We start from the raw sequence: 21,943 nt of genomic DNA, 5'->3' as shown, positions 1-21,943 counted from the left end.
ACTATAAGGATATGCAAACATCAAGGAGAGCGTCCCCCACTGAGGACTCCCAGAACACTTTGGCAGGCCCATCTAGTTCATGGTCAACCATTGATATTAATAATGGTTGCATATAATTCCCCTGTAGAAATATATGCTTGGATATGGCTTCCCCCAGCACTAACATCTGATTGCTGAAGGTTAGAGATACCTTCACGAGACAACCCCTTTAAGGTTATATTTCCACAAGGCGAATATACAGCAGATCTTTTGGTCAATGCTAACAGCAAATTGGATGAGATTTAGCAAAACTCATCCACATTCTGCAGGAAAAATCCATGAAGCACCTGTCCCACACAGAATCTGGCCTGTGGTGAGTATTTCAAATCTGTTGCATGTCTACAATTTGCTCTGTGGATTTCCCCCTTTGCAATGCCTAGGGTGATATCTGCAGCAAATCCATGACAAATCCATATGGATCTGTGGCAGATATTTCTCTGTTCAGATTACGTCCCATGTAGACATGTGGAGTAGAGAACGTGCACATGTTTTGTCAGGAAGGAGAATGGATCATTCAGAATCATTTCCTCTGCAGGGACCAAGGAAACCCAGTCTGACACTGAAGACTCTATTTGTTCTACTCATATCAAGCTTTCGAATATTATAGATCCCAAGAAAACACTGAAGAGAACATTTCATCTCAGATAGAATGTTCTGCCTTTAATCTCCAATCTATGCAGACTTAACACGGTCACACTCACAAGTGCCACTTTCTATTAGATGGCATAAATTTACGGTAGGTTTTATAGAGCAGCTGGCTAAAAGCATAAGATCTAATTAATCTTGTACCATTTATGAACAGAATATATGAACATGGACACGACTCTCCTTCCTACAAGAAATTAATTTTATTACATTCAATGTAGTGGTCACAGCTTGTACTAAAGAATTTGCAGTCAAATATTACCGCTGGCCAGAATTATGTAATATAAACTATGCACTATAAATTATTCTCTTTTCACCTTGGCCAGCAGGGCACTATACCAAGGCTGGCATTACTCAATTTTGTGACTATTATCTCAAACTACAAAATGTAATAGACCTTAAAGAGCATATTTTTCAGCAGGATCAACACTACTAAACCAGACATACTGCATGGTAGAAGTGATCCTGCTGAATAAAACGATACCTGTCTCACGAAAATCGGTTGTGGCGGTCCAGAGAAAGAAGACTTTCATTCTTAATACAAGTGAGGGCTTCAGCGCACTGTGGAGCGTGGCCAGCCCTGGAAAGCTGAGAAGCGAAGTTGGGGTTAGGCCCCGCCCCTCAGTGCACTGAAGGCCTAACTTACATAAAGAATAAAAGTCTTTTTTTCTCAGGAATTATGCAACCAATTTTCACAAGACACATATCATTTTAATCAGCAGAGTCAACTCTACAGGGTAGTATGCCTGGCTTAATAGTGACCACTCCTCTCAAGCCTGGCATAGTACATCAGATCTGCTATGCCAGGCTTTAGCAGAGCAGTCACAGGCAGGAGCAGCGATGTGTGCTCCTGCCAGTACATCGCTCACAGCGGCCCCTATTCCTGCAGTACAGTGGAATCTGTACACCGCACACATGTTAGAGGTGTACTGGTGTACGGATTCCAAAGCGCTACAGATACCTGAACTTTCGGGTGGCTATTTTCTAAGTAAAACTGTGAGAAAAAAAAGTATAAAAAAAGTATATTACAAAAATGAATTATATGGCATTTAGAATAGTTTTTTTTATTAAATGTAATATTAGGTATACTGTAAAGTTAGACAGCTGCAGTGACTGATCCCACATTTTCTTCTTAAATAGGTTGTCCAGCCAGGAAAAATTATTTAGAAAGCAGCTTCTAAACTAATAAAAGAGTCATACTCTTCTTACCTGATCCCCCGCCGATCCAGTTCTCATGCTTCCTGAGGTAATTGCCATTCTCTACTTCATGCTCCCTCTGGACTTATGATTGCTGCAGTCAATCACTGTAGGCTAGTGGATTACCGCTGAAGGAGTAGGAAGTAGAGACCACCAGGGAACCCATGAAGTGCTAGAACCAAAGCATCTGGGATAGGTGAGTATTGCTTCTTTTGTTATGGTAGAAGAGTTGTAGTCTACCTAAACTTTGAAATTGATTTTATTAAAACCTATTCTAAATATCCTTAATCATTTTTTTAATGTTTTCTATGCAAAATATCCACCTGAAGGTCAGCTTTGCTATCCGTACACTCGTAGGAGGTGTACTGGTGTATGGATTCCACTGTGGCACCCATTATACAGGCTGGAGCACACATCGCATGTCCATTCTGCTAAAGCCTGGCAAATATGTGTTACGCAAGGCTTTAGCTGAGGGCACAGGCAGAGCAGCGATGTGCTATGTGAGCTCCTGCCTGGGCACACTACGTTCTGCTAAAAGCCTCCCATACCACATCTATACCATCTTTTAGCAGAGCGGAGCAAGAGCAGGCAGAAGCTCTGCATAGCACATTGTTGCTGTATGGACCACAGGAGCATGTTATAAAAAATAATGTACCCAATAAAATACATTCATATACATAATATAAAGTACATTAAAGGGGTTGTCTGGATTCAGAGCTCAACTGGGACATAACCCCATTTTCACCCAGCCTCTTTGACATGAGCATCAGAGCATTTCATGCTCCAATGTTCTCCTTTGCATTGTGCTGAATCGCGCAGGGCAAAGGCTATATTTGAAGATCAAGTGACGTACCAAGCTTTTGGAGATCCAGTGACACTAATGGGTGGGCTTTAGCGCTTCCCTAGCCTGTAAAATGGCTAGGGCAGTGCTAGATCCCGCCCATCAGTGCCAGTGACGTCACTGGCAACACTGATAAGCAAAAGCCTCTGCCTAGCAGTGTAAAAATATAAACAAACAGCCCTTGCCCTACCCAACACAGCGCAGGGTAAGGGAGAGCATCGGAACATGAAATGCTCCAATGCTCATATTAGGGGGCACGCCTGGGTATTAAAGGGGTTGTCCAGGTTCAGAGCTGAACCCCTTTAATATACTTTAAGAAGCCAACCAACAATCTCATATGTTTATATGACCATGTAACCACTAGAAGCATTGTCAATTTATATTTGAGGGTACCTTATTCCCAGCTATAGGGAAAGCAGGAGAAGCGGCTGCTACGAGGCCCACACTCAGAAGGGGCCAGCCCGGGAGGAGGACTGAAAAATGTTCTTGTCAGGGCCCCCTCAACAGTATTATACAATGACATTATATAAAGTGGCATGACATATAGTATACTGTATATGTGAAGGAAAAGGACGGAGCGGCTGGCTGGCCTGGTCTGAGAGAGCTATCTTGACTACTGACTAGCCTCAGGAGTGAGGTTTGCATGGGAGGACGGGGTTGCTGGGGGTCCCAGTCAGTTTTAGTTATGCCACTGATTATTCCGTATTTAATAGCCAAACATGAAGCTGTGACCCATTCATGCTCAGGGAATGTGTTCCAGACACAGTATTACCTATCAGATCATTGATTGCCGTTTCAGTGAAGGAACTATTTTATGTACGCACTTTCGCAGCCCAAAATATAAATGACATATGTGAAGATTTCAGTGAATGCTCACTGTGTGGAGGAGCAGGGGAGTATCTAAACGTAACAGTTTTCATGCTAGGAAAGTATGACTATTATTCAATCGCTCCACTGTTTACAGGAATGCCTCCTGATACCGAGCCAGATGAGACCGAATGTGCCCTAAGCAGAGACATTTACTGGAATCTTAAGGGTTCACAGTCACATTCATCCATGAGGAACTGAACAGAAACTTCTTAAAATATGTAATGAGTCAAAGTAAATAATTCATGTTTGATGGTGTTCTTGACAGTCCAATGCCCTAGGTCACAGCAAAGTGATGTGTTGGTGCCTCCCTGCCACTCAGCACCCAAGGTGCATGCCCCATGCCTTCTCTGTACAGTTTTCTTCTACAATGTGAGCCTGTTACAGTCAATGGGATCTGTTCGGATTCGTTCTCCCAGTTATCTGTTGGATCCAGCACTTCCAATATTTTTTTTGACAATGAAAATATTGGAGCAGTGGTGTGAACTGACCCTTAATAAGGCTCAAGGAAAAACTAAATGTTCACTAATATCTTCTAAGGAATGGTTTTCCCTTTTCAGAAAGCCACAAGGCAGTCCTCATTTTTAAAAAGATGTAGAGGAGACGTACAAGGGAGGGTATTTGGGTATACACAGACAATGAACGCAACTTTTTGTGTTTTCATAAGAAAAAAAATTGCAAATTAATCGCTTGATATAGTCAACCAATTTCCCATCAGAATTGGAAACTTCTGTGCAGCTGCATGCAATTAAATACACATGTGTAGTCACAGCCCCGCCCCAGTCTTATCAGACATGTTAGGGGCTATTATGTATGCGCCGGGTGGTTCTGTACACACTTTATTATGATGATTTACCTAAGTGAGTCTGGTTCTGTTACTACTGAATATCTATGACACAGCTTAGTTCTGTTACCTTATCTATACTGGATTCTGTTACTGTATCTATACACACAGCTCGGTTCTGTTACTGTATCTATACACACAGCTTGGTTCTCTTACTGTATCTATACACACAGCTTGGTTCTAGTACTGTATCTATACACACAGCTTGGTTCTAGTACTGTATCTATACACACAGCTTGGTTCTAGTACTGTATCTATACACACAGCTTGGTTCTGTTACCGTATCTATACACACAGCTTGGTTCTGTTACCGTATCTATACACACAGCTTGGTTCTGTTACCGTATCTATACACACAGCTTGGTTCTGTTACTGTATCTATACACACAGCTTGGTTCTGTTACTGTATCTATACACACAGCTTGGTTCTCTTACTGTATCTATACACACAGGTTGGTTCTCTTACTGTATCTATACACACAGCTTGGTTCTGTTACTGTATCTAAACACACAGGTTGGTTCTGTTACTGTATCTATACACACAGCTTGGTTCTAGTAGTGTATCTATACACACAGCTCGGTTCTGTTACTGTATCTATACATGCAGCTTGGTTCTCTTACCGTATCTATACACACAGCTTGGTTCTGTTACCGTATCTATACACACAGCTTGGTTCTGTTACTGTATCTATACACACAGCTTGGTTCTGTTACCGTATCTATACACACAGCTTGGTTCTGTTACTGTATCTATACACACAGCTTGGTTCTGTTACCGTATCTATACACACAGCTTGGTTCTGTTACTGTATCTAAACACACAGGTTGGTTCTGTTACTGTATCTATACACACAGCTTGGTTCTAGTACTGTATCTATACACACAGCTTGGTTCTAGTACTGTATCTATACACACAGCTTGGTTCTAGTACTGTATCTATACACACAGCTTGGTTCTAGTACTGTATCTATACACACAGCTTGGTTCTCTTACTGTATCTATACACACAGCTTGGTTCTAGTACTGTATCTATACACACAGCTTGGTTCTAGTACTGTATCTATACACACAGCTTGGTTCTGTTACTGTATCTACTGTATACACACAGCTTGGTTCTGTTACCGTATCTATACACACAGCTTGGTTCTGTTACTGTATCTAAACACACAGGTTGGTTCTGTTACTGTATCTATACACACAGCTTGGTTCTAGTACTGTATCTATACACACAGCTTGGTTCTAGTACTGTATCTATACACACAGCTTGGTTCTAGTACTGTATCTATACACACAGCTTGGTTCTAGTACTGTATCTATACACACAGCTTGGTTCTCTTACTGTATCTATACACACAGCTTGGTTCTAGTACTGTATCTATACACACAGCTTGGTTCTAGTACTGTATCTATACACACAGCTTGGTTCTGTTACTGTATCTATACACACAGCTCGGTTCTGTTACCATATCTATACACACAGCTTGGTTCTGGTACTGTATCTATACACACAGCTTGGTTCTAGTACTGTATCTATACACACAGCTTGGTTCTGTTACCGTATCTATACACACAGGTTGGTTCTGTTACTATATCTATACATACAGGTCGGTTCTCTTACTGTATCTATACACACAGCTTGGTTCTGTTACTGTATCTATACACACAGCTTGGTTCTGTTACTGTATCTAAACACACAGGTTGGTTCTGTTACTATATCTATACATACAGGTCGGTTCTCTTACTGTATCTATACACACAGCTTGGTTCTGTTACTGTATCTATACACACAGGTTGGTTCTCTTACTGTATCTATACACACAGGTTGGTTCTCTTACTGTATCTATACACACAGCTTGGTTCTCTTACTGTATCTATACACACAGCTTGGTTCTGTTACTGTATCTAAACACACAGGTTGGTTCTGTTACTGTATCTATACACACAGCTTGGTTCTGTTACTGTATCTATACACACAGGTGGTTCTGTTACTGTATCTATACACACAGGTTGGTTCTGTTACTGTATCTATACACACAGCTTGGTTCTGGTACCGTATCTATACACACAGTTTGGTTCTCTTACTGTATCTATACACACAGCTTGGTCCTGTTACTGTATCTATACACACAGTTTGGTTCTCTTACTGTATCTATACACACAGCTTGGTTCTGGTACCGTATCTATACACACAGCTTGGTTCTGTTACTATATCTATACATACAGGTCGGTTCTGTTACCGTATCTCTACATACAGGTCGGTTCTGTTACTATATATATACACACAGCTTGGTTCTGGTACCGTATCTATACACACAGATTGGTTCTGTTACTATATCTATACACACAGCTTGGTTCTGTTACTGTATCTATACACACAGGTTGGTGCTGTTACCTTATCTATACACACAGATTGGTTCTGTTACCGTATCTATACACACAGCTTGGTTCTTATACTGTATCTATACACACAGGTTGGTTCTGTTACCGTATCTATACACAGCTTGGTTCTGTTACTGTATCTATACACACAGCTTGGTTCTGTTACTATATCTATACACACAGGTTGGTTCTGTTACTATATCTATACACACAGCTTGGTTCTAGTACTGTATCTATACACACAGCTCGGTTCTGTTACTGTATCTATACATGCAGCTTGGTTCTCTTACCGTATCTATACACACAGCTTGGTTCTGTTACCGTATCTATACACACAGCTTGGTTCTGTTACTGTATCTATACACACAGCTTGGTTCTAGTACTGTATCTATACACACAGCCTGGTTCTGTTACCGTATCTATACACACAGCTTGGTTCTTATACTGTATCTATACACCCAGCTTGGTTCTAGTACTGTATCTATACACACAGCTTGGTTCTGTTACCGTATCTATACACACAGCTTGGTTCTGTTACAGTATCTATACACACAGCTTGGTTCTGGTACCGTATCTATACACACAGCTTGGTTCTGTTACTGTATTTATACCCAGCTTGGTTCTAGTACTGTATCTATACACACAGCTTGGTTCTGTTACTGTATTTATACCCAGCTTGGTTCTAGTACTGTATATATACACACAGCTTGGTTCTGTTTCTGTATCTATACATGCAGCTTGGTTCTGTTACTGTATCTATACACACAGCTTGGTTCTCTTACTGTATCTATACACACAGCTTGGTTCTGTTACTGTATCTATACACACAGCTTGGTTCTCTTACTGTATCTATACACACAGCTTGGTTCTCTTACTGTATCTATACACACAGCTTGGTTCTGTTACTGTATCTATACACACAGCTTGGTTCTAGTACTGTATCTATACACACAGCTTGGTTCTGTTACCGTATCTATACACACAGCTTGGTTCTGTTACTGTATCTATACACACAGCTTGGTTCTAGTACTGTATCTATACACACAGCTTGGTTCTGTTACCGTATCTATACACACAGCTTGGTTCTCTTACTGTATCTATACACACAGCTTGGTCCTGTTACTGTATCTATACACACAGCTTGGTTCTGTTACTGTATCTATACACACAGCTTGGTTCTGTTACTGTATCTAAACATACAGGTCGGTTCTGTTACTGTATCTATACACACAGCTTGCTTCTCTTACTGTATCTATACACACAGCTTGGTTCTGTTACCGTATCTATACACACAGCTTGGTTCTGTTACTGTATCTAAACATACAGGTCGGTTCTGTTACTGTACCTATACATACAGCTTGGTTCTGTTACCGTATCTATACACACAGCTTGGTTCTGTTACCGTATCTATACACACAGCTTGGTTCTGTTACCGTATCTATACACACAGCTTGGTTCTGTTACCGTATCTATACACACAGCTTGGTTCTGTTACCGTATCTATACACACAGCTTGGTTCTGTTACCGTATCTATACACACAGCTTGGTTCTGTTACCGTATCTATACACACAGCTTGCTTCTCTTACTGTATCTATACACGCAGCTTGGTTTCATTACTTAGTCAAACAATTTGGTTAATATAGCTATGCCAATGGGAAAATGTACATTTTATGGCTCTTGCAATGCTGCCTTCTAAAGGCCTAGAACCTAAATGGCAATATTTGCATGAAACTATGAAGTGGGACTCCAGGGTCTTTTTTACTAGTGGTCCCCTGGGAACCCAGTCTGACACTGTGCTGGTCATATATGCGCAGTCACTTTCTTCAGGTCTCTGCACAGTGATCATATATTCCTTGCATAGCAGGTAAAAGAATTAGCTTTCTGCAGAGGAGACATTTTTATTAGTACCTTTACAGTGAACACTGGGAAGGAAGCTATTTCATTTATCAGCTCTGTACTGAACAGAGGATCACTATGCAGAGACGTATGTGTGGGGAGAGCGATTGAGCATGCACGACCAGCTGCACACAACTCAGTGAACAGACATACACATTGCTATACACGTTATACACCAGGTGGCGCTGTACTGTGTAAGTAATGTCAGAACTCCTCAACGGATCTTTCTTTAACAAATGTGCTTCATTACTTATAATCCCATTTCAATGACCAACACCCAGATTTTCCGGTTCATTGATGAGTATATGTATACAGCTATCATAATACTCAGTTTAGCCCGGCTGCTGTGTAGCTCAGTCTCTCTCGCCCTAAACCTTTATTTTTACTAAGAATTGTTGAACTTTGTCTTCCATTCCTGTTGCAGCTCCCAAATAAAATGAATAGAGATGAATGGTAATAAATATGTTCTAGAGTCACATTTCTACTTTCCACACCAGCCCTCCCCCATCAAATCTCTGGGGGCTCTCGCTGTGCAGTTGCTGTTGTTAGATCCAGTGCCCCCTCTCCTGAACCAGGCAGGAATGTCTACAAGTCGTTAGGGTTTCCTAAGGAGCTCTGAAGAATTCTGCTCTGCAGTCAAAGGCCACTCGGCTGCAAATAGGCCACAGGATTATTTTAGTAATTTGAAAACTCAGATGAATGAACGTCCATGAAACTACACAAATGTAGAAAAGGAGACAGGCAAAATATTTTATTAATCTAACTTCCTGTGACTTTCACACAAAAAAAAATCCTTGTGTTCAGCTTAAATGAAAAGCAGATGTGAGTCATCTGACCGCAGCGAGGGACCTTCCCATGCCATGTGCTCCATGCACTGAAGATTCAATTTGTAGCTTATTTTATTCTCGTGTCTTGAATTTTCCAGTCCAAGCTACTGTTATTATTATTGTATTTTTTAATGTATGTATATCCATAAAGCCAAGGAGGTATAAGGAGTAGGGTCCTGTAGAAGCTCTGCATAAGGGCTTGTTCTCACGACCGTACGGCTTTTTCAGTGTTTTGCGGTCCGTTTGTAACAGATCCGTTTTTCCATTTTTTGTTTCAGTAGTGTTTACGGTTCCATTCCGTTTTTCCGTTCCGTTTTTTTGTATGACATATGAAGTATACAGTAATTACATAGAAAAAAATTGGGCTGGGCATAACATTTTCAATAAATGGTTCTGCAAAAACGGAACGGATATGGAAGACATACGGAGTACATTCCGTATGTGTTCCGTTTTTTTTTTGCGGACCCATTGACTTGAATGGAGCCACAGAACATGATTTGCGGGCAATAATAGGACATGTTCTATCTTTGAACAGAACGGAAATACGGAAACGGAATGCATACGGAGTACATTCCTTTTTTTTTTGCAGAACCATTGAAATGAATGGTTCCGTATACGTACCGTATATGGAACAAAAAAAACGTCCCGTATACAGAACGCAAAAAACGTTCCTGTGAACGAGCCCTAACTTAGAGGTTGTGTAGAGCAGTATTTGTGTGCATGAGGTCTTTCCAGACTCGCATCCAAGTTTAGGGATTGTTCATTCAAGCTCTAAAGCCTAAAACACATTCACAGCTCCATTTTATTTTCCTTCTGAAATATCTATTACTAACTATCATGCCTGGTCAGGTAAAACAATACAGAAAGCAAAGCCCCCTTTAGTTCCCATAAATGAAAGCCATTCACGTAAATCTTAGCTCCTAGTAAATTCCAATGCTGCGCCAGCTGGCACAGGCACCCTGGCCTTGTCTCAATGACTGTGTTTGTGCCATGTACTATTCATGGCATTTACAGCTGAATGTAAAGAACATATGACACATTATCGCATAGAGATGGGACTGATGTATCCGGGCAACATTCTGACCCTATAATCACTGATTATCTAATATATATATCCCAACTGGAGTAAGAACCAAAGTATGTACATTCTCCGTAAGGGCTCGTGAACACAAACATATTTTCTTTCTGTGTCTGTTCCGGATTTTTTTTTGCGGACCATTCAATTCAATGGGTCTGCAAAAAAAACCTGAAGTTGCTCCGTGTGCATTCCGTTTCCGTATGTCCATTCCGCAAAAGAATAGAACATGCCCTATTATGGTCCGCATTAGGGCTCATGCACATGCTGCATGTAAAATACGGATGATGTCTGTTTTGCAGAATGGAACAGCTGGCCCCTAATAGAACAGTCCTATCCTTGTCTGTAATGTAGACAATAATAGGACATGTTCTATTTTTTTGGCGGAACAGAAATATGGACATACGGAAACGGAATGCACGTGGAGTAACTTCCGTTTTTCTTTTGAGTATCCATTGAAATGAATGGTTCTGCATACAGTCCAGCAAAAAAAAAACGAAACGGACACGGAAAGATAATACGTTCTTTTATGGGGCCAGCTGTTCTGTAAAATACGGAATGCACACGGATGTCATCCGTATTTTACGGACCGCAAAATACATTCGGTCGTGTGCATGAGCCCTAAGATACAATAGCGCTATATGGTGGTACATGTGGGGTAATAATATATCTGTGAAGAAATACATTCATTTAGGCTTAGTTTATACAAGCGACACGGAATGAGTCAGAGTCTGTTCAGTGAAAAACGGATGGTTCTGCATTCAGGTTGAATCCGTTTTGTCTGTGATTGCGTTCAGCTTTTTCTGTCTGGATTGCATCTGTTTTACACCCGTATTTCATGCACGTGAAGAAAAACCGAGGAGTCAGGCCTCATGCAGACAACCATGTGCATATTGTGGTCTGCAAACCATGCACCTTCCATGTATACGCTGCATTTTTCTCCCTCCCATTACTAGAAGTTACTGTGTTTATCCGCAATACAGGAAAGAATAAGAAATGTTCTAAAATGTGGGGAACACACACAAATGTGGACGAGTGCTGTTTTTTTTTTTACAGACCCACAGAAATGAATGGGTCAGAGTGCAAGCTGCAAAAAATGCAGATCGGACACAGATACAAAATTTTAAATAGATGGTTCCGCAAAAACGGAACGGATACGGAAGACATACGGAGTACATTCCGTATGTGTTCCATTTTTTTTTACGGACCCATGGACTTAAATGGACCCACGGAACGTGATTCGCAGGCAATAATAGGACATGTTCTATCTTTGAATGGAACGGAAAAACGAAAATACGGAAACGGAATGCATATGGAGTACAATCCGTTTTTTTTGCGGAACCATTGAAATGAATGGTTCCGTACACGGACTGTATACGGAACTCAAAAAACGGCCCGTATAAGGAACGCAAAAAACGTTAGTGTGAACGAGCCCTGAGGCTAACACACCGCATCTCCTAGCGACCATCAGTGAAAAATGGACGTCATGCATGTGCTGTCAGTTTTTTTTTTACTGACCCATTGGCTAGAATGGACCAATCCTGTTTGAAAAACGGATAAAGATAGAGCATGCTGTGATTTTTCCTGAATGGACAGATAGTCAGGGAAAAACAACGCTGATGTGCATATACCCTCTGAAATGAGTGGGTTCAGTCCGGATGTGGTCTATTCGTAAAACAGAACGCATCCGCATAGAAATCTGACTTGTGTGAAATTAGCCTAAGGCGAGTTTTCCGTCCGGATGTGAACGGACAGCATCCACTGCATCCTGACCCATTCATTTCAGAGGGTATATGCATATGAACATTGTTTTTCACCGTCCATCTGTCCGTTCAGGAAAATTTGCAGCATGTTCCATGTTGTCCATTTTTCACGCAGCCCTGACCCATAGAAATGAATGGGGGTGCATGTTTTAGCATGTGCAGATCCATGCACTGGGTGCCCAGAGAAGTGATGTGAATTAATAACCAGCTATCATTAGAGAACTGGAACTGCAAATTTTACCAAGAAGTGTAAAAATAAAATATGGGTTTTGCAACAGGATAAGGGGTGGAGATGCACTCTCAGGGTACTCCCTGGTTAGGCAAGAAGACAAACAGCCTGTATTCACATGCAAACCACTTTAAAAAGGTTTTGCGAGATTTAAAGTCGACTGGGGGTTGGAACACTTGTGAAGCAAAAGAATGAAGGGTCCTCAGTGCTTGCCCGTTCATTGTTTTTCCAGATGTAAGTGTGTCCGTGCCTGGAATTACAGTTCACGTGCTTTGTACTGTATACTGTATACAGATCACAGGTTGGCATTCGTATGTCTGTTACTAGTGAACTGCATATAGCAGCTTGCAGGAAAGAACCGTTTGTGTCTTCCTTTCCTACCTAGGATCAGTTCCCTGTCACATACAGTAACTGAAGGCTCAATGTTGTGATGTCCTATTCCAAGTAATGCAAACGGGTCACTCTGGGATTACAAAGAGGTCTTAAAGGGGTATTCCAGCTATAACAAGTTATCCCCTATCTACTATCAGATCGGTGGGGTTCCCACCGCTGGGAACCCTTGGAACCCCCTGAAATGGACGGAGCGGCTACAGAAATACACACCGCCTCTCCATATGGGAAATAGCCGAGCAACGTACTAATAGAAAGGAAACCATAGTGGAGCGCTCTTCTACCTAGCTGCACTGCTCCGGAGTGCTCTCTTTCAAAAATTCTTGGTAGATTACACCCTTTTTTTTTCTTAATAACTACATGTACTCATTGGAATTTTGATGAATTCTCACAAGTAAGGCGGGGGGCTTCCATCTGCTTAGATCAACCTCCAGTCATTCTGGACTTATGATGAATACTTCCACAGTGCGAGTAATCTGTTTCATTTACTCGCCTTGTGTTTTACCCTGATACCACTTCTTAGCATTCAGACTTCCCTCTGTGGTTTCCAGCACCATCAGACAGTGTTGTATTTGTTTGTTGCCTATAGAGAGAACACAAGCTATAAAGAGCGGTGCAGACCAGGAAGCCGGCAAGTCTTGATTTTCTCCATAGACTAAGTAAACAACTGGGTAAGGCCTCATGCACACGACAATACTTTTTCACGGTCCGCAAAACGGGGTTCCGTTGTTCCGTGATCCGTTTAAGTTTTTGTTTCCGTGTGTCTTCCTTGATTTTTGGAGGATCACCAGACATGAAAAGTGAAAAAAAAATCTAAGTCAAGTTTGCCTTGCAAATGATAGGAAAAAAACGGACACGGATCACGGACGCGGATAACAATCTTGTGTGCTTCCGTGTTTTTTCACGGATCCATTGACTTGAATGGGTCCGCGAACCGTTGTCCGTGAAAAAAATAGGACAGGTCATATTTTTTTGACGGACTGGAAACACGGATCACGGACGCGGATGACAAACGGTGCATTATCCGAGTTTTCAACGGACCTATTGAAAGTCAATGGGTCCACAGAAAATCACAGAAAACGGAACAACGGACACGGAACACAACGACGGTCGTCTGAGAGATGGGATCTTGTGACGCCACCAGTATTTCTACAAGTCAATTTGTGAAATGTCTTCCCTCCCCGATATGCCATGGTCAACTGTGAGTGGTATTAATGTAAGGTGAAGCATTTAGTAATCAAAGCAACTCAGCCACACAAGGTGGAGACCACGTCAAGTTACAGAGAGAGGACACTGACTGCTGAGGCGCATAGTGTGTAAAAGTCAACGCTGACTCAATAACTGCAGAGTTCCAAACCTGTCGTGACATTAATAATAGCATAAAAACTGTGAGCCAGGAGCTTCATGGCATGGGTTTCCATGACTGAGCAGCTGCAGGTGCGCCTTCCATCACCAAGAACAATGACAAGCGTTGGATGAAGTGGTGTAAAGCATGCTGCCACTGGACTCTGGAGCAGTGGAAACATGTTCTGTGGAGGGATGAATCCCACTTCTCTATCTTGCAGTTGCACGCCAGCCTGCAAGGGAGGTGTGGTGGAAGTTGTTGAAAAACATGGGAGTGTTAGTGGTGAAAATGAGTGTGGTAGTAGTCCTCATGGTGGCTTATCCATATTCATAGAGCTTGGGCCCCACGTGCAGTGATTGGAGAGGACACCCTTGCTTCTCTTGAGGCGCACCCTGGAATTTCTGGGGGTCCTGCTGGTGGTGGCTGGGGTGCCTTTGATGTTAAGTAGATGGGTGCAAGGGAGGAGAGTAGGGGTTCGTAGGGGCCAGTGAATGATGGTGGAGGCAATGACCAGGCTGTTTGATTGCAATAAACAGTCTATCTTTAGAGAATGGATGATGGGAGTTGCAGCACATATATCAGCAATAGGCACAGTCCTGAAGTATATCACACACCACGCTTTTCCCCAAGGTTGTATATAGGGGAGGTGATGATGGTAGTAATCTTCCCGGAGTCTCTCCCTAGATACACTTTGTAAACTTCCAAATTACCGAAGGGTGTGCAGTTCCATTATCAATAACATTTTCTGCAATTCCCAGTCTGCGAGGTGCAGATCTTAGATCAGATGGCCAGTCCACCTGTGGCGGATGCCGAAGCAATATACTATTTCAACCAGCAGCAATGTTGTTTACCATAAGTGAGCCAATACCTTACTCTTTCCAGCACAGCCGTAAATTGGTTTTCAACTTTCTGTGAACGTCCATTCTTTTTCACTCAAGGGTTGTCTTCAGTTAGATTATTCTCTGGCCTGTCTCCTGCCATCTAACTAGGACTGCCAGTGTTTAGTGGGTTCCCATACATAACCATTTGGGACATACATAGTGGAAAGAAATAAGTACTTTAACAATTAGCATATTGCTAGGGGACGCTTCCAAAAAAAGTGAAATGTCCACATTGGACAACCACTTAATATGGCTGCTAACAGTCCCAGATTTTCAGGAATTTTCAGAAACAATCTTGGTAAATTTGGATTGTACTGGTTCAAAAACAGGGCTTAAATGCCCCAAATTTAGCAATAGAAATGTTGGTATGTACCGTATACCTAGTATATGTCACCTTAATACATAGCATATAGTTATCATTCATAGACAGGTATGAGCACACATGTACTTTCATACAAGAATCACAAACAAGTATGTTCAGTATAGTGTTAATGGTGAGACAGATGTACCATTGAATACCAGATTCTTCAGTGTCACTTACTTCTGTATTTAGCCATCAAGTACAATGCATTTCATTTTCTAGTACATAATGTATTATAATACTCAATAAATAATTAAACTCAATAAACATTATAATACCACTTCTGTCATGCATCTGAGTTCCTTTTGATGTTTGCTTTGTGACCGCAATGACTATAGGCCACTCCTCCAATTCATCTAGGTCACCTTTTATGTCAGCCATGTGACGGCCATGACCATGTCCCATTTCACACATTGCCCACATGCCAACCCTGTGCCCACATAGCAATCCATTTCACAGACAATTGAGAATAGAGAGCACATGACAGCTCTTGGTTTTATTCCCATCTTGTCAACGAACTGCAGTTATTCCACAATTCTTAATTTATTATTTTTCTTTTCTGTCAATAGTCACAGTTTCCTTATTAAAGTAAATTTCTTTCATCTGCAGTTTACAACAAATAAAGCTGAAAAATATCCTGGAATTTCATGAGAAGACAAGTAGCTCAGGTGGTACTGGTTCTCACTGAAGATGACAGTGGAGATAACACTGGGTGAATGGAGAATTATATTCAAGGTGTTATGCTGGCAGCCTGTGACCACCACCATCCCGTTCCTCAAGGCAGGCACCTGCACAGCTCCACTTACCCTAACACTGCTGCTGGTCCGGCAGTCCAGACCTGCTGCCCTCCCAGAGCGGGCCCTGACACCGGAGTCCTCTGTGTCTGTTCCTAGCAGGCTTCGGCCTGCTTCCTCCTGGCATCCTCTTGTTGTCTTTAGGGAGCATACATGCTCTTCCTCTGGCTCTTAAAAGACCAGCACATGCCATAATTTTTTCCAGGCTATGTCTGATCACTTCTAGATATTTAAGGACCCTTACCCAAGAGAGTGGTGCTTGAGCAATAGGTGTTCTAGTTTGCCGGTCCCTGCAAAGGTGATCTGTTCCTTTTTGTCTTCCCGTGTACCAACCTCTGCCCAATTCCTGACTCTGACCCTCCCCTTCCTGACCTGTGCCTGATTACTGTACAGACCCTTTGCTGCCTGCCCTGACCTACACAGATTCTTCTCTCTTCCTGCCCTAACCTCAGCCTATTACTGACTGACTACAAGTTTTGGCTGATCCCCCAGTGCCCTGCAGGGGTCAGATGTTAACTACACTGGGATCAGTGTGGTCGTGGGTCAGCTGTTAACCACCCTGGGACCACTCCAGGAGATAACGGCCTGGTAACTCCCCTGCAGTGAAGTCCAGATCCTTGTATAGGGGTTAAAGGGTGACTACCACGATAATGCCCTTAGCTTTAGCCCAAAGTCAAACTGAGTGGTTGACACAGTGGTTCCACACCTACTGATCCTTACACTAGAGAATGCCAGACGCTCCTGCAAAAGGAGGAGTGACCCATCTGTACAAAGCACTTTTGGAGGTTCTTGCAGTCATTCGTTACAGCATGGTACTGGTTTGCTGAATGAGACATAGCTGGATGGGCAAGTTAACTGGTTCTCAGCAGGTGTATGTTATGAATGCTTATTTTCAAGACAATGCTCCATGGTAAAAAAAACTAAGGAGCATAGATCACCAGCTAGTACTGTGTGAATAAATCTGCCCCATTTTATGAATTTACCTGTTAAAACTAGCGCACCCGAAATGATGAGGAGATGCTCAGTACAATCTTACTGCTGCTTTCATCATTCTACCATGCACTGGAAAAATGAAAGTTGTAACCACAATAATGGAAGCATGGATTTCCTATGTACTCCATGTGCTTACACAGGATTCCTCTAGGTTCCCTGGCTTCTTACCACAGTCCAAAACCATACTGATAGGTTATCTAGCTATCAGCCCCTGTGTGTATGTATGTATGTGTGTTTGAGATAGGGAAATCAGATTGGGGGACTATTTGGGGTCGGATGTACAGTAAATAGTGACAATCTCTGCAGAATATTTTGGCGATATATAAGCAATGGAAAATACAATATTTAGCTGTTATGTACAACTCCTCCCTTTTTGTCTTCTCTCATTTTCATAAATGAAGCCCATAAACTATGCTTCAGTGATGGTACAATCTCCGTGGCTCAGTGATTAGCAGCCCTGGGGTCCTAGGTTAGAATCTGACCAGGAACAACCATCTGCATGGAGTTTGTTTGCTTTCCCTATGTTTGCATGGATTTTCTACCATATCCCAAGGACATACTGATAGGGAACATCATTGGGGACAGTTAGTGGTGATAGTCTCTGCAAAGTCCTGCAGAATATGTCAGTGCTATATATAGTGGGTAGATACATATATAGATATTAGATAGATACTAAGAAAAAGAAGCACATAAATTATTGACATTTTGGTACACACCCACAGGATATGACAAAAATCACCCCAACTAAAGATCCAGAAAAATCGGCAGCACTCCAAACTTTTAGCTACCCAAATGTTCATTTGCATCATTTCAGCCCACCATCTCGGGCCTTTTTCAGACGGCTTAAGAAAGTCCAAGATGGGGGGGCGGAAACGTAACATGTGAGCATACAGGTAAATAAATCACTACGGCTTTCACCAAGTTTGAAGTGTGCAGATATCAATACCTCTATAGTCTGCCCCAAATTCTAGTCCCAGTTAATACATCTTTTATATTGCCATCAGACATGTGGCAGAGAGATCAGAACATTTGCCCAAATTTACAGATTACAAGGTCAAAGAGTTTTTTTTTTAAAGTTACAGGTCAAAAGTAGAGATACGAGGAATGTTGAGAAGTAACTCACCTCTCTTCTTGATTTTTAATAGAAATTAAGCTCAATTGCATAAAAAGAGACATATGCCCTGCACAGGATGCGTTTGAATATGCTTAAAGGAACAGCACAGCCAACAATGCCCCAAACCAGGCATACCATAGAAGTCAACAATTAAATTGCCTTCATCTTAATCAGCCAATCTTAAAAACATTAACTGGTGTGTGCGTTGGTGCATTCAGTGCTGGCCCATGTGTAAGATAGTCAACAGCATTAACTTGACGGGTAAACTGCGTAGTAAGGGTTTTCTGGGATTTTTAAAATTTTAAAAAGTTGCCTAAAAGCAGAAAATGGTAAAAAATAACCATTACTCCTTTGCTGAATCCCTTGCCACTCCTGCCAGTCCTCCATCATTCATGTGACCACTGCAGCCAATCACTGGCCTTAGCAATAATGCTTGTATGTACAGCACATGATTGATGGAACTGGCTGGAGTGGAGGAGTAATGGTTATTTTTTACAACTTTCTTAAAATCCTGGACAATCATTAGTTTGCCTCAGTTAAAGGGGTCTTCCCACCACAAGAATTGATGGCTCATCACTAGGATTTGCTATCACTTCCTGATTGTTCGGGGTGTGACTATAGGGAATCCCACTGATCCTGTGACTGAAGGGGCGCCAGAGATGAATGAATTTCTTAAAATTCGATTCTGGACTGATTCGGCCCAATCACCTGTCTGATTCGGGTCTGAATCAAATCAGTCTCTCTTTCTTTAAGGCCTATTGCACACGACCGTATGGCTTTTTCAGTGTTTTGCGGTCCGTTTTTCACGGATCCGTTGTTCCGTTTTTATTTCCGTTGTGTTTCCATTTCTGCTCCGTTTTTCCGTTCCGTTTCTCCGTATGGCATGTACAGTATACAGTAATTACATAGATAAAATTGGGCTGGGCATAACATTTTCAATAGATGGTTCCGCAAAAAACGGAACGGAAACGGAAGACATACGGATGCATTTCCGTATGAGTTCAGTTTTTTTGCGGACCCATTGACTTGAATGGAGCCATGGAACGTGATTTGCGGGCAATAATAGGACATGTTCTATGTTAAAACGGAACGGAAAAACGGAAATACGGAAACGGAATGCATACGGAGTACATTCCGTTTTTTTTGCGGAACCATTGAAATGAATGGTTCCGTATACGGACCGTATACGGAACGCAAAAAACGGCCAGTAAACGGGAAAAAAAAACTGCTGTGTGCAGGAGGCCTAACTCTCCGAAATTGAATCACACACAGTTTGGATTCATTAGAATTAGACATTTTTTTAAAAAGTTTGGGTTGAATTTCCAAATCTTAGAATTCGCTCACATTTCCTCATGTCTGCCCTCTGTGCAGGGAACATAGCTGCCAAAGGTCAGACCCCACTGATAATAATGTTATGGCATATCCTAGTGAAATATTTTGAACATAACCATATGTGGTTATGCACCTCTCCCTCTACATAGCCATCCTATGAAAGCATGTCTTCATTCTGTAAAGCAGATATTTTGTGCTATTACATATACACGGAAATAGTTCTGCCATAGGAAAGACTGTCCACATGGACTGTGATGGTCGGCAGACAAAATGAATGAGTGTATTTTACTTCTGGAAAAGATGGAAACCACATGTTCATTCTGTTACAAGCCTGGAGTTCATTTCACCTCCCTCCACATCTCAGGGGCCCACAAACTACCTCCAACATCTGGGCCTCTTCTACTTCTGCAGCAGGAGAACAGAGGTTCGGCTATAGAAGGAAAAGTAGCAAGGGATGTTTTTGCTTTCACATTTCTCCTTCCAGTATGAGAAGAAGTTTTAATTCATTATTCTGTCTAAATAACCAATAAAATACATTTAGTCAGAATGAAATAAAAGCTATCGCATGCCAACTAATAGTATAAAGTGTGAGACTAAGCAGGTTATAGAGAACATTTGACTGTAAATAGTAAAGTATCTTACCAAGAAGATGTCTGAGCTCAAAAAAGTAACTTCTTTTAAGGAGATGGTCTTCTCCTGCCTTTTTCTCTGTGGTGCTGTAGCTGGTCACATAGAAGTGATGCCTTAAGAGGGAGTGTACATGAAGTGTTTGCTCTCCAGCCCTCCTCCCTTCTGCTAAAAGTTGATGGAGACCTACACCCTCCCACCCCACACCCATCCAAACCGCACAGTCAAAGAGAACTTTGCTAGTCATATTAATCACAGCCCCCACCACCACCCTTCCCTTTTTGTAAATCTAGGCTGCTCTCCAGCACTCACATTCTGCAACTGTCTCTACAGACAGATGTTTTAGCTTAAAGGGGTTGTCTCACTTCAGCAAATGGCATTTATTATGTAGAGAAAGTTGATACAAGACACTTACTAATGTAGTGTGATTGTCCACAGGGGCGCACCGACAGGGGGAGTCCAAGGCGTCTGGACCCCCCCTGGAAACAGTCATTTTTTTAAAGTTAGGGGATCAGTTAGCCAAGGCGATCGCCTTGCCTAATTGGCGGTGCGGCCCTGGATCTAAGTGGGGGCGATGGCAGGGCAGTAGGAGATGAGCACTTTCATTGTGGAAGCACTCATCTCTATATTTATCTGTATCGCCATCCTCAGGACCGCGATACAGATCGGTGCTACGGTGGGGCAGGGGAGAGGCGTCTTCCTTCCACGTTCCTCTTATAGGATATCAGAGGCCGACTCAGGCAGCGCAATAACGTCACTATCATCCCGCTGCCTGAGCCGGGCAGCATACAGCACGAGACACAGGCCGGAAGAGGTCTGCATCGCATCGCTGACAGCCGCATCCGCATGGAGGTAAGTATTAGTGTTTAGTTGGCACAATACAGGAGAGAAGAACTTTGGGGGGTATCTAGGGGCAGTAAGAATGGACATTTTTTTAATGGCACATTATAGGGGACACTTTGGGAGAGAGGAGCACTATGGAGGCATCTGGGGCACTAAGGACATTTTTTACTGGCACATTATGAGGGGCACTATGCGGGAGAGGAGCACTATGGGGGCATCTGGTGGCACTAAGAAGGGACATTTTTTCCTTGCACATTATGGGGGGCACTATGGGGAAGGGGGAGAGGAGCACTATGGGGGATCTGCTGGGGCACTAAGAAGGGGAGGATAGAAGCACTATGGGGGCATCTACTGGGGGCACTAAGAAAGGGCATTTATACTAGCACATTATGGGAGGCACGATGGAGAAGGGGGAGAGGAGCACTATGTGGGCATTTACTGGGTTCTCCAAGTAGGGGTATTTTATAGTGCTACATTATGGGGGACACTATGGGCATCTACTGGAGGCACTATATAGGGGCATTTTATACTGGGACACGTTATGGGGGGTACACTGCTGAACGGGGAAAGATGAGCACTATGGGGTCATCTACCGGGGGCACTATATAGGAGCATTTTATACTGGCACATTATAGGGCACTATATAGGGGTATTTAATA

General features: G+C 42.3%; 1 protein-coding gene across 2 annotated transcripts in view; it reads right to left on the bottom strand.

The window, feature by feature from the left end:
- Positions 1-20,598, bottom strand: part of EMP3 (epithelial membrane protein 3) — a 33,897-nt gene extending 13,299 nt beyond the window's left edge. Inside the window, exon 1 of one of the 2 annotated variants that reach the window (XM_040434782.1) lies at positions 20,457-20,598. The gene's annotated coding sequence lies outside the window, so the exon portion shown is untranslated. Of the gene's footprint in view, positions 1-16,387; positions 16,527-20,456 lie in introns of those variants that run through there. The other variant, XM_040434790.1, reaches the window with a different exon arrangement.
- Between the last annotated feature and the right edge of the window lie 1,345 nt (positions 20,599-21,943).

The sequence above is a fragment of the Bufo bufo genome, chromosome 1 (assembly GCF_905171765.1).
Source record: "Bufo bufo chromosome 1, aBufBuf1.1, whole genome shotgun sequence".
Taxonomy (NCBI): domain Eukaryota; kingdom Metazoa; phylum Chordata; class Amphibia; order Anura; family Bufonidae; genus Bufo; species Bufo bufo.
Note: the sequence above shows the minus strand (reverse complement) of the source record. Positions and strands in the feature narration are given on the sequence as shown.